Source organism: Candoia aspera, chromosome 4 (assembly GCF_035149785.1).
Source record: "Candoia aspera isolate rCanAsp1 chromosome 4, rCanAsp1.hap2, whole genome shotgun sequence".
Lineage (NCBI taxonomy): Eukaryota > Metazoa > Chordata > Lepidosauria > Squamata > Boidae > Candoia > Candoia aspera.
This window is the reverse complement of record NC_086156.1, coordinates 50,285,262-50,300,388: the sequence shown is the minus strand read 5'-3', so window position 1 is coordinate 50,300,388 and position 15,127 is coordinate 50,285,262. Positions and strand designations below refer to the sequence as shown.

General features: G+C 35.3%; 1 protein-coding gene across 5 annotated transcripts in view; it reads left to right on the top strand.

Annotated features, from left to right (window-relative positions):
- ARPP21 (cAMP regulated phosphoprotein 21) overlaps positions 1–15,127 on the top strand; it is a 140,722-nt gene that overhangs the window by 110,503 nt on the left and 15,092 nt on the right. The window lies entirely within an intron of this gene.

Below are 15,127 nucleotides of genomic sequence, written 5' to 3'. Positions count from 1 at the left end.
ATAATTGTTTCTGAATTAAGTTAGTCTCTCGATGTAGGTCCCGGCAGTGATGTGCAGTTGGAAGGGGGGCCGTTACACTGTAAGAGAGTGAGTAGCAGGTCTCACAGTGAACCGGTCTCTTTTCTTACTGTGTCACATCCCTCCCAATAACCATGATTGACACAGGAAGTAAGCTGCTAATGTTGATCTCTATTAGTTGGTTAGATGTTCACTGCATTTCATTATTACTGAACTTGGGAGCACAAGAGTAATAATCAGTTCTGTAATTTTTCCACTTTCCTTAACTCCCAAATATTTTACTCACTAGAACAAATAACAGTTTCACTAGCTGTTGTAGTATAATTCTAAACTTCTAACTTTTCAGTGAATTAATATTGTATCTATAAGGAGCTTTGATAAGTAGAAATATGTGCTATAAGCCTACAGGAATTGAAAAGGTCATCCCATTCATCTTCATGTGTATATTATATAACAGAAACTGAACTGACATTCTTTCATCACTATGTTAAACTGGCCAAAGGTCTATAATTGATTTGTATGATAATAATTTATCATGATTCTCACATTTCTCTTATTTTAATAATTTCCATGCACTGTACTGCTCTGAGTGACCATATTTAATAGCATTAGTAACATACTGTTTTTCTTACTGTTTATATTTTATAGTTCTCAAAAATAGAAATGATCATTTGCTCAAAAAACAAAATCTCATTTTCTTGTCCTTCTTTCAAAAGCATTATTCTAATTTCTGACTCACATTAGGTCTTTCAAACTCAGCAGGAAATAAAAATGTTATTAAAAGTATATTTTTATTATGTCATCTCTAATCCATACCAAACCTCTTAATTAAACTATGCATCAATCATGTGGAATTTTTATTGAGAAAGTACATATGATTCATTATTTACAAGCTGTAATTTCAAAAAGTTATGCAGTGATCATGAGTAAAAACTCTAGTTGCTTGTTCTATATTTGGCATTTCATTTAATATGATATATTGTAATGGGAATAACATGTCCTCCTTTTTTAAGATCATCTTTTGGAAACATTTGTTATCGCCTTTTGACATACATTGTGGTTAGATGGATCCCAGAAATGCCAGCAAGAAATGCCTTACAGTTTGCATAGAACTTACTTGAGAGCTCTGGATATCAGGAATCACCGTGTCTTCTGTCAATAGTTTCTGCACTGTATTCAGCATGATAAACCAACCTTCAAACTGTTGTGCTTCTTAGCAGTTATATATATAATATTCCAAGACCCATTAATAAAACCATTTTTAGAGGTCTAAGCAAGACTCCAAGCCACCATCCTTCATAGCAAGGATTTCAATCACTGGAGAAACCAGTCTTAGCAACTGAAGCCCCCAACTACAATCTCTATATGCAAGTTGTTTTGTAAACTGTCGAATAAAATGTTTGATTGACTAAAAGGCATATAGAAAGCAGATTTCAATCTTTGGAATGAAGGAATAATATCTGCCAAGGGAAAAAAAACTTCAAGCAAAATGGAAGCAAAGCAGAAGCTTAAATAAATGCATTGTAACTAGTTTGAAGAATTCAAGCAAGGCAGTTGCAAAATAGTATAGATTGATTAAAGTTTCTTTGAAGATTTATAGCATTGCCTATCACAAAAGAATACTGGAATGTATGTGAAAGCTGTAACACTATAGCAAAAATCATGGGAATAGAAGCAGTGTGTATCAGTAGAATAGCAAATGAATAAAACAAAAATTATTGATTGTTAGCAGCCTAAACACACAGTATTTCAGAAAAAAAAAGCTTGTCTACCCGTTGATGCCTTCAAAGCTTTAATCTAGTTTAAAAGTTTGTAAGAATATGTTGTTTACCCACTGTGGTATACAGAGACCAGAGCAAGCTCTGATACAGGTAATTTTTGTTGTGGTTGTTTTGCCCAGGAAAGTGTGCTTTTGAGTGGAGCAGCATTAATGACTTCTACAGCAATTGGTTGAAGAAATAAAAATCTCCTTAATGTGTTTGAGGATGTGTGTTTTCCCATGGAGAGCAATAGGAAGTTCAGATGACTCCAAGGCAGAACGGAGATGAGCTCACTTGAAATTAGATTACAGTCTGACAGCAATAAATCTTTTTTGCAAGAGGAATGGGAAGTCCTTCATCTATGTATGTTTCAAAGAGTACAGCAGCTCAGTAGAAAAAAAGGAAAGAGAGACACATCTCTAAAAGATTATGCATCACAGAAAAAGTATCATAGAAACCCCTTGTACAAGTTATTTACCCAAGAAGAATGGCTGGCTTTGTTACACAATATATAAATATAATTGATAATTTAAAATGGTGAGAGATGTGTGGCTGGGAATAGGCTGCTTTGCAATTCTTTCTCTGAAACTGCTGAAAATCCAAGCTGAGCACTGAAAGAAAACCCACAGTCAGCCTTCAACAGTCAGTGGAAGTTCCTGGTAGTCATCTGGCAATGGAAAACAAATAAAACGAAGTCTCTGCTTGACTCTGAACTAAGGACAAATCATTTATGTTATAATACCACTACTTTAAATAGTTGTTTTAAAATCTAATTGATTGATTGATTGATTGATTGATTGATTGATTGTGTAATTTTGGCTGATCTGTGTCCCCTAATTTTCATTGCTAAAATGGAATCAATCTGTGTCTAGATAAAATCCTGTGCAGTATTAAACACATACCTCTCCATGTTTTAAGTTTTTAAAATATGGCTTTATTTCTAGTTGTATCTACCGTTCTTCCTACTCACTATTCTTTCTCTACTTCATTTATTTCTGATATGTACTGTATATGCCGTGCCTTTACTTCTGACTGGTTCTCACACAACAAGTTTCAAACATACTGACGAAATTTATGTTGTTAAGTTATGAACAGTCATGGTCTGGAACTTTTACCCAAGAGGAGCCTTCCTACTCTTTTTTATATTGGCTCCTTCTGCCATATTTTAGGTTTCACTGCTCCTATTTTAAGTTTCTCTTTAATCAATCACACTTTTTAATCAGTTTTTAACCTTCTGATTTTTTTAATCTTTAAAAATGGATGTACAAGCTTATAGTTAAAGAAAAAGGATATACAAGTCTATTCCATATATCATTCAAGGCTCAAAACATAATTGGGGAAGCTTTTTACATAATATTAGAATTACCATGAGACAACATCAAATATGAGTGATGAAAGTCTTTATTTCCTTGATTTAATTAACTAGATCAACATTATGGTATGGTTCATTCAGTGTGACAATTATGGTAGTACTTATTTTTTAAATCTTTAGAAATAATCCATTGCCCGTGGCATTCATTTCCATTCTTCTGCTTATTGATTACTTTGTTAGCTCATATTTCTGCATTATTCCACTTTAAAGCGTACCGTAAGCAAATGTGTCAAACAATGCCAGCTTTCTTGAACAGGGAAATTAAAAACAATATTTCCATATTCTTGTCAGGTTGTATCATACAAATTGCATGCATACATACCCATCCTATATGTGATGAACATTCTACCAAACTACAGAAATTCATCTGCTTGTTCTATTTTTTAACCATTTATGTGTAACCTGAAATCATTCACTCCATTTTTCTGTCAAAAACAGCTAATTCGGTCTTTAATATACTAGTTTTCAGATCCAGTCTTCTAATTGCATCATGCAATCTATCTAACATTCACTGCAAATCATTTGGCTTCCCAGCCAATAACATCTGCATTAAAAAGCACAAATGTAGTCAGGTTCCTAACCAACAAACCCCTAAAGGCATCACAGGTATTTCTATGCATTTATCTATAAATGCATAAAACAACCAAGGGACTATTATATATTCTTACCTTCCTCCCTGTTCATTCTTGAGCAATTCACTAAGCATGCTGTTTATTCTCTTGCATGCATACTTTTACTTAGATCATTTCAACTACTAATTTTTACAAGACATTCTATAAGATGCACTTTATCGTGCATTCTCTCTATATCAACAACTATACAATCAACTTTCTTTCTTGCATTCGTACATTTCTCAATGACTTGATGAAAAGTGACTATCCAGTCCATAAGTTTCCTGCCCAGCATAAAGCTGCACTGCACTACCCTAAGTTGATTTATTGTACCTCTCATACCCTTTCAAAATTCTGCTAAATTCATTCCCTTAACAAACAAATCCCCTTGTAATTTTTGTGTTCCGTCTTGCTACTTTTCCCTTTGGACAGGAGAATAATTACAGCATTCTTCCATTTGTCAGAGACAGATGCTATCTTCACTCACACATTAAACAAGTCACACAACAATTCCATAAGCAAACCACATTCATATTTTAACATGCCCCAGTTATACCATCTGCAGCTTTAGCCTTGCTATTTTTCAACAATTTCACCACATTTATGACTTCTTTAAATCATTTTAAATCACCCCAGTTTAAAAAACAACATTGATAAACAGGAGCAAATCCAGAGAAGGGCCACCAAGACAGTGAAAGGACTGGAAACCATGTCCTATAAGAAACTGTTAAAAGACCTAGGCATTTCTAGCTTTCAGAAGAGAAGGTTGAGAGGGAACATGATAACTGTCTTCAAATATTAGCAGGGCTATCACACTGTAGAACATTTGGACTTATTCTCACTTGGTCCAGAGGGTATGACTAGAACAAGTGTTATGAAACTTCAAGACTGTAGATGCAGATTAGACATTGGGAAGAACTTCTTGACAGAACAATCAATCAGTGGAATAGGTTACCACAGGGAATGGTTTCTTCCCCTTCACTGGAGGTGTTCAGACAGAGACTGGATAGTTATATGTCAGGGATGGTATACTGAATCCTGCAGTGTGCAGTGGGCTGGACTTGAAGACCTCTTATGTCCCTTCCAAATCTATGATTCTATGATTTTTTTTCCTGAACTCTACCATGTATGGCATTTATTTCAATTCAATTCTTCATCATAGCACTACAATTCTTATACAAATCTTTAAAATATTCCTTCTAGCATTCCCTTACTTCAGTTAAGTGATTTCTGCAGAGGAGACAGGAAGAAGGGCAGAATATTAAAAGTGCTGTGCCATCACCATGCAAGCCCCTCCCCTTTTGTACACGCTTGTGACATTGTACACATGTACAAAAGAAGCAGATCTTGCAGCACAATGCTGACTAGTCATTTTGACAAAAGCAGCAAGCAACATGTCCTTCAGTTTTATCCCAAACAATTAATCACTTTTATTCCATTTTCTCTGTTGGAGGCTCTTTGTTCAATTAGTTCTCTTCACCTACTTCCAAAACAGATTTTTTTATTATTTTAATTAAAATCATTCTGCATTTTCTTTGCCTCTTTTAACCTTAACTGTTCTTTCCTCACTTCGAATACATACAATTATCTTTTAGTTTATGTACACATTATACAGTATGTTTCATCCTTATTTTCTGCAGCCACCATTTTCTTGCATTTTTTTATACATAGTCTGTTTCACATCATCATTTCATCAAGCATCCTTTTTCATATTTCCCATTAGCATAACTCCAGACCCTTATGAGTATAAAGATAATATATATCTTTTTGTTCTATCCAAGCAGCTTCCATATTCTCATTTAATACATCAATTTTCCATTAATTCTGTTGGGAGATTAATCTGTTATCTTACACATTGTCATACAGGAGTTGTACATCCCCTTCCAGCAGTTGTTCTACTTTCAGTCTGATTTTTCCCCACTGCTTTCCTTTTCTTCCGTGTCCGGTTTTCCCCAAGATCCCCTTTCAATGCTAATAAAAAGTCTGTCCAGTGATCAGAACTTCTTAGTTTCATATCTTTCACTAATTTTCTCAATCTTTCATCCTAAACAATCCAATTACGATTTTAGATATAGATTTATTCCTTGGCCAAGTGCATGTATAAATAGACTTATGCTTAAAGCAGCCTTTGTCAACTTTTTGACCCTGGAGGAACCCTTGAAATATTTTTCAGGCCTCGGGGAACCCCTTCACATTCAAGCTGAAATATAGCCCAGCAGTTACAAAATTATTATATTCATTTCATGTGAAGGCCTGAATATATGCATTAACAGTGTTCTTAAGCTAAAAATAAAGAATGAAACTTACCTCTTTAATGTGAAGCCTGAATTTGAAATAACTTTTTAAATAAATCATAATCTCCCAGTGAACCCCTAGTGACCTCTTGTGGAACCCTAGGGTTCCACAGAATCCTGGATGAGAAACCCTGGCTTAAAGCATGTATCAGAAACAGCACAACAAATGGGCCTTTTTCTTTTCAGATGCTCATCATTCTCATTCATTTTTGGATCTCCAACTGGCCCACTTTTTCTGTATTCTCCTAGCTCTTTTCCACTAATCCATTTATGTCATCTAGCAGAATAATGATTCATAAGAGTGTGATATGCCACTAGCACATATGTATGGATTCCTATTTTCATACATACCCACCATATATTTATATTTTGAGTTTCATCACCGCCCATCTCACTCAAACAGCAACTCTGGGTGGTTTACAATAAAACAAAAATAAATTCAGGTTAAAATACAATAAAAACAGTATTCTTAAATAACAATATAAATATAAATATAAAATCCAAGATGGGGATGTTAAAAATTTAAATTCATATAATTCACAGGGGCCTCTTCAAGGTGCTAACCACCCCCAGGATTGATTACCCCTCTTCCCGCCCCAAGTGAGCTGGCAGAGCCAGGTTTTCACTCCTTTCCGGAAGGCCGGGAGAGTGGGGGGCTGCCTCACCTCTGAGGGAAGCGTGTTCCACAGGGTGGGGGCCACAGCAGAGAAGGCCTTCTTCCTGGACCCCGCCAATCGACAGTCTCATTTCATCATTTCAGATATATTTTAACCCTTTCATTCATAAGTAAACCTACACCTTCACTTCTCTGCATGCATTGATCAACTCCATTTTCCTTGATATATATATTACATCCTTCCATTTTCTCAGTTTCACAAACACATGACATTATCTACTTTTTAAAATCCGTTTCATTTATTAATTCATACTGTGTACTATATATCTTCTTACATTCCAAATTGCAGCGTGCTATATGCTGTGGTCATCAACAGATGAGCCCACTAATACTGACCTCTACCACACATCAATCAATCAATCAATCAATCAACAATTGATCAATCAAACCTTTTAGTAAGATACAAAAGATGTAGACTAGTCTAGTAGTCTTTGTTGTACCTGTCTACATGCAGCAATCCCTGCTAATTGTAAGGATGGTAGAAGTCAGCTTTGGTACATTTTGACTGGTGTGCTAGAAGTATAACCAAAGCTCAGTTTTCCCATGCATTCTTATGCAGTTCTAAGGAAGCTAGGATATCTAATCTAGAAACTGCCTTGCAAACCAGCATAGTATTGTCTGCAATCCACAACCTAGCAGACAGCAGAACACACTGAATATTTGCTCTTCATACACACACATAGATTTGTTCCCCAACTGGATGAAAACAGATCTGGGAAATGATGAAACACTTGCGATCTATACAACAATTTGTCTTCAGAATGTTTTCAGAATCAAAATTCATTAGCCTCTCCAAGCCCATTTATTGTCAATAAGTGTCACAGTGTTCATATTACACATAAACTAGAAATAGATGAGTCATTTAAGACCTCTGATTCAAGTATCTTCACAGTGTGGTGGTACCAGTTTACAGTTTTACTTTTACTGGGGTATATGCAATGTGTGCTACAAAAGAAGTGGCGGGGAACAATTTGTTTTTATGCCTTCCTGGAAAAAGACTACAAAGAGTCTAGAATCAGTTTTTCCACAAATGTATTGTAAGGCTAAGCCTAACTGAGATTGTTAGAAGTAGTGCTTACAGTATGGGCCAACTTACTTCAGGAATGAATTAGTAGATTTTGTTTGTACAGAGCAAAAGAGAGGGAAATGATATTGCATGAATGAAAGACTGAGTTCTGTAATAACTGTACTTTGGTTTCCATCTCTGAGGATGGAATTAAGGCCGTGCTCTAGCCCCACCTTCCCCAGTCTAATATCTCTTCGTATGCTGGGATCAATCTTAAAATTTCTCACCATTCAGCATCAGTGTACCAGCAGAAATGACTAAGATTCAGACCTGTGAATTGTAGCCACACACTGGCTGTAGAACTCATCCCATCACTGGAGAAGGCTCTGGGAAGAGGTCATATTCAACATACTGTACTGGGATGCTCCATCCCACAATGAAGTATGCTAATGCAGTGACCAGCTCTCTTTGTCCTCGTTCATAGTGATTGGACTGTATCCAAAATGTGATTATCTCCTGCTTTAGAAAACAGTCTGCTGAAGGAAGAACAATTTAATAATATTGTACTCAGTTGCTTGAACTACCTATATATTACAATCTGGAACAGTTAAAATGTTCAAAGAAGTGAACTTGGGATATCATGCTTTGACTTTCTGGGCAGCATTTGTACCTTAATGGAATAAGTGACTTGGATTTTATGAATTTATGAGCAAATAATACTGGCGTTAACATTCACTTCACTGTTCCTAAAATTTAAAGTAGGTTATTCATATTTAAATATGCTTGTGTTATTCAAACACTTTATCTGTCTTCTTTTAAAATCATCTCTGCTTTTTCCCTGAGAGCAGAGAACAATTGACTGCATACAATAGCTCCTATGTGACTAGACTGCAATTACCTAAAGCAAATACTTATTTTAAAACATATTTGCAGATATCCCACAAATACCAAACACTTTCTCAAATTAAAGACAGTGTATCTGTTTGATCATATACTGTCAGGATTTAGAACCACTATTCCATGGAAAAGATTATTGCCTCTGTACTGTTGTAGAGACTAGCTTTCAAATGTACCTTAATAAAGTTGGTAAATGTGCTTAACTAGAATGATTTAACCAAACAACAAAATCTTTGGTTTAAATGTTGACATGTCTGCGTAAAAGTGCAGTACAATTTTGTTGACCATTAAAACTAAGTTTGTGTCTATGTGCACTTAGGTAGAGCCATGAGTGTTTATTTTCAATGAGAACTTTTTCATTTATTCTCTCTGACTTGGAAATTGTGCTATCAAAGTCCAGCTGCAGGGACTTATTTTGATTATTCAGTGACAAAGGAAAGAAACATCAAATATGTCCCAAAGCATTAACTTTCATGGTAATATAGATGTCTTAAAAAGGAGCTCTGACAGGTAGAGCAGTTATAAAAATATAAAAGAAATTAATCATAGGTTCCATCAGAAACAAAATGGTGCAATCTGCCAGAATAGATTTCATTACAGAGCAGATGGGCAGCAGTAAAGAGAATCTGTTTGCGTCCTTCATTCTGTTGTTAAAAATTTGCCCAACCAAGTGTGTATTTGGAAAAGTTACATTTAAAAAAAGTTACATTATAGTCGTGTGCCTTTTAAAAGGGATATATTATATAAAGTAGATGCAGCAAACTTGTATGAAATATTGTGTTATACAAAGAAAAATAATTGTTATAATAGAGATGAATCAATAATAATATCCTACATTAAGATAAGAATTTAAAGAAGTTGTTTACAAAATTGTACCAAACATTGTATCTTAGGGAAAGTTGCAAATGACACTTTTTTTCCAGAGAATTTTTTTTAATGTCTAAAACAGAAAAAGACAAGACAATGAAATAATATTTAAGGTATTGGATTTATACCTTACAGGTCCCTAGGTATAGACTCTGGCTTAAATTAAGCAAGTTCCATTCTCTTATCTTACACTGGTAATACAATGACAAGTGTCTTATCTTTAAACTTGTTGCTTTTCAGAGTATGTATATTAAAATGGGGCCTGTCTTCATTTAGAATAAGGGTCCATACAAAGAAAGTAATTGCTTCCTAATGGTTGTTCATTTTGTTAAGGAAAAAAATGTATATATCAGATAGATCTTTATAATTGACCTACATAACGCATATAAAAGCAAATGTAAACTAAGACTACAGAGAGAATATGGTGAATGTATTTTCTTCATCAACCTTTATTTACATTTTTCTGTGATATGCAGAAAAGAGAATAGGCATTTGTAAATACACACACACACACCTCTTTTTCAAACACACATATATGTGTGTATGTATACACATTGCTGTATGTGTATGTGTGTGTGTATATATGTATGTGTGTATGAGTGTATGTATGTGTGTGAGTGTATGCATATGTATGTATATGTATATACTGTATATATATATAAGCTACAAAGTAGTGGTAGGTTATGATCTTTAACAACTGAAGTAGCTCTACAAGGGATCCCATTGGTTTCTATCCAGGAAGATTTGGGTAAATCCTATAATCAGCTAACATTGATCTACTTGAACAGCATGCGTATAAGGGTGACCATGGTAAAAAGCTGTCCCTAGTTCTGCTAGATTTTTATTATTAGTTGTTAGCATTTCTATTCTGTTGAGGAATGCTATTCAAAAAGACTGCAGAATAGCAGCTTATGCACTTTAAAAGACATGAGGAAATAATAGATCGGGCTGTGCAGTGCTTCACATGAAAAGGTAATTTAGGAATGTATGGTTGTAAATAAAGCACCATCTGTAACTCCTTAAATGTGCTTCCTCTTTCCCAGGATCTCTCATTTCTTGCATGATCAGAGAGAATTTTTAGTTTCAGGTCTCGGAGTTAGATGTTACATACACATCTTCATGTGCTCCGAGTACTGAAAAACTGCACACCTGTTAAAAAATGCTATTAGCCCAGGATTGAAGGGATGCTATAATGTAAGCCTCCTAGTTGAAAGTATTCTATAAACAATCTTTTAGCTTCCAAGTCATATAAAGATTCATAGATAAGTGCCTATTATTTTAACTCTGCCCAAAAATACACTGTAACCATTGCAGTGTTTTAAGAACATCTGGAACTCATGCTTCAACTGTCTGGAACAATATAATGTATCCAGGCTGTTTTGAAGGCTGACAGTCAAATACTGGGATATTACAGTAATCCAGGCTTTCTATGTCTTCTATGTCTGGTGGTCTCCAAAGCTATTTGACAACAGCTCATACTTCATTGGCTAGCTTGACTATTGATCTGCTGACCGAAGAATGATGAGACTTACAGACCAGCAAATCTGGAAGCCACTTGCTTGAAGAACATTACAACCTGTCTAATCTGGAGATTATCAGAAAATGAATAACGAAGTCTAGATTATTTCTATCCAGGAGAGTTTATAGCTATTGTATTATCCTCAACAGATTTTTTTTAAAAAATAAATTTGTTGACCTTTATTCAATCCATTAATAATCCTACCCACTGATTAAGTATTTCCACTATCACACTCAACTCGTGAAGATTGATTCTTATGCTGTTCCTACCCAGAATTTACAAAATAATAGGTTTTGGATCCTAGTCTAATACAAAAACAGCTCTTCTTAAATTCTACTTTGAATGCCTATCTGATGATTAGGTTTATACTAAGACTGCTGAGGGTTTGGTGTAATGGTTAAGGCATCAAGCTGGAAGCTGGGAAATCATGAGTAGTGGTCCTGAATTAGGCACAAAGCCAGCTGGGTGGCCTTCAGCCAGTCATTTTCTTCAGCCCTAGGAAGGAGGCAATGGCAAACCACTTCTGAAAAACCTTGCCAAGAAAACTGCAGGGACTTGTCCAGGCAGTCTCTGAGAATCGGATACGATTGAACAGATTTAAAAAAAAAAAGACTACTGAAACTTATTTAGCTGAATTAGGAAGAGAATTTTAGGGGGGGGAAAGCAAGCATGATGGGTATTTCCATTTTGGTTGGGAGGGAGATTGAGAATTGCCGCTGGGATTACTTTATGCAGCGTTTTATAAGGAATACAAATGATGGCAGCTGCTACTGTCATTGGAAAGGCTCCCCTTAACCCCCCCCCTCCAGTAAATAAATGGGTAAAAGTAGGAGTAGCAATTACAATAGAACTTTATCTTACATTTACAAGCTTATAATTTATCAGGGACAAATGTAAATTGGCTGGAATATGTATTTCAATTAAAACATAATCATTTGGTTCACAGCACAGGGAGGGATAGAAATACACATTAGAAGTCCTAGAGAACTATTGCCAGTTGGTGTTGTGTAGGGAGCTAGATTGATTGGTGTACAGACATATATATGGCAACTTCCTATAGTTCTAACCTGAAATATATATATTATTATCATTTACAAAAGTGTCTCTTTAACATCATAGCATGGCAGTCAAATCATAATGGTAGTAAACTCTGTACTGTTTCATTATATTTAATTCAAAATCTACCCAAAAGTAGCTATATACTTCCTCTCATATAAATTTTGGGTATTCAGTCTTGATTCTTCTATAACACAAAGGTCCTGTGGCACTGAAACACCAGGTTGCTCATTAATATCATAATGTATCCACTGGGTAAATATAGATTACTATGATTTATTGAAGAAACAGGTGTGAGCATGTTCAGAAAAAAACTTGCCTCTGAGATATGCTTTTAATTGACTAGCTAAATGGCATATGCTGCACTTTCCAGACAAGTTGTAATTAATCAACCAGTGTTTGCTTTATTCTGGGGGAGCAAGTAGGATGAAGAGCTGATGGAGTTGGAAGAAATATTCTGTTTATAGAAGAATTTATTCCATGTGCTTTTCATATATGCGCATTACTTAGGATATTTCACAATGATTAAAACACAAGTCATCATAAAACAACAATAGCAGCAAAGTGCAGTAGAGGCGGGCAAAACATATCAAAACAAAGCTTTTCGGAAGCATACAAATCTGCCTGAACAACAACAACAACAACAACAACAACAACAACAATCCTTACTAACCAGTGAAAGGTATATAAAAGATTGGGTCCCCTGATCCCATTGGCCAAAAAAATTCCACAGCTTGAAGTTAATTACTGAGAAATTTCCCTCTCTTGTCACAGCCATTCTTTTTTCTTCATAGGTGAGACACACAGACAGGCCTTTCTGTCAGATCTTTGACTGCTAATCATACATAAGGTCAGGCTTCAACTAGTGGAACTGGAAAATCATAGGTAGAGATTCAAGGACATAGCTCTTGATAAGTTCATTGCAGATTCTAGAATGCTGCATTATGAAGAAAACCAGTGAATGCAAATGGTAAAATTCAAGATAGAGGGATGTATGGAGAGGGGGAGGGGGAAGAGAGAGAGAGAGATCCAAGGTTCAAATTTTACATCTCTTTCTCCTATGTGTTGTAACAGGCTGAGGAATATTTGTTTTCTGGGTGGGAGAAGTGGTGGTCATCCATGAAGTGTTATTATAACAACCAATCTCATCTCAGACTATTGCTTTTGACCTTGCCAAATTTAGCTCCGATGCATCCTAATCTACTTAACAATAATTCCATACGAAGTTGCAAGATAGGGATTCAAAGAGGATGAAACATATATCTTCCCTGTTGTTCTTGTTACAGAGGTGCTTACAAATCTTTTGTTCCATACCACCAGTGTTACACTCATGATCTGTGTTGTGTTCCTCAGCTGGGGCCAAGGGTGAAACAAACTAAACCAGATACTTCTCTTTAGTGTCCAAGGGCAGGCAGCTGTCAAAATCTAGGCCTTGGTAGATAATGCTTCCTGGAAGGTACAAACCTATTGGGATCTCAACAACAGATTGTCCTCCATATAAATATGTAGGTAGCAAAACTGCCAAGTTTATAATCAAAGCCCTGCCATGGAAGTTCATTATACAGAACAGATCAGGGTCGTATGTAAAGGTAAATATCTGAATGCACTGTGTTCTGTACTGTGTATATTTATACCTATTTTATCCTTTCACTAGGTGACACTGTGTTGTGTCTTGATGCAGTCAATTGACTAATCAATAAATTAATTAACTAACTACTGGAAGGTACAGAAGTTTGTTATAATACATTATATATTTTTGCTAATCTCATTAGTCTAATGCACACTTGGCAGATTTGTAGCCTTTAGCTGTTGCTGAACTGCAACTTTGAGCTTCCCTCATTATAGATCATGCAGGTTGAGAAGTGGTCCAGCAACAACTGGAAGACCACAAGGTCCATACCAGAAGCCTGAAATCACTGATGATAATCATTAATGTGTTCTACCCTTCCTGTAATTCGCTGGAACAAGTACAGAATTTTGAACTGGGGAAATTTAGCATTGGTTGAAATCTGGCTCCTACTCAGACATTCTCTTTCCCCTCTAAGTTTTGCAATGCACAAATATTTTGAGCAACCAGCAATGAACAATAACAGAAAGAGATATGCAAAACAAGGCCATCTTTACTCAACTGTTTTTCCATGCAGAGTTGGCGGCAACATACTGTAGCTCTACTAAAACATGAGAGCAGGCTACAGTTTAGAATGTCCAATGGGATGTGAATATGTATGTAGAAGTATATTCCTATTTTGTAAATCAATACCTCATAATAATGGAGCTCAGAATAATGGATATTTTGCTCAAAAATACTTTAACAAGGTGAATTAGCTTGCTGTATGAATATGTTGGCTATACAGTAATAAACTTGCAATATGTACCATGCCCTTTACAACAACAGCAACAGGCTTTGTCAACACACAGGTTTACAGTAGCTTTTATTTTTTATGAGGTAAATTTACCTTTTCTAAATGATTCAATTCTGGGAAAAACTATATATATTTTAACATGCAGCTACATTTTGACATAAATTGAAGAAGAATTATATAATGAAAGGGGGAATACATCACTTACACATAAAACCTTTGGGCAATAAAAATCAGTTATATTGACCTGTATGGGTATAGCATAACAATGTGTAAACATTTTAATTTTATCTGTTTATTACAATGTTATGTTGCTTTTCATGCTTAGGTTCTCAAGTTCCAGAACTACACAAACATCATAGTGGTACATTCATCTATTTTCAACAATTAGATTCATGTTGTAACTTAGGTTTGTTTTACTTTAAAATGCTCCAAAAGATTTTAAACATGGGTACCAGAATGCTGTGATCACAAAAGGGTCTGAAACATCACAACTGACTCATTAAAGCAGTCATGTCTTTTCTTGGGCTCATACAAAAGCCTTGAGAAAAGACTTTTAAAAGGAACTACACTTGGGCTCCCAAGAACTGTAAAACACTTCTGACTTTTTATAGCCCTACTTAATAGGTAATAACATTTCACAATGTGAGAGAAACAGGAAGTTAAAAAATAGTGAACAAATGCAAATAAG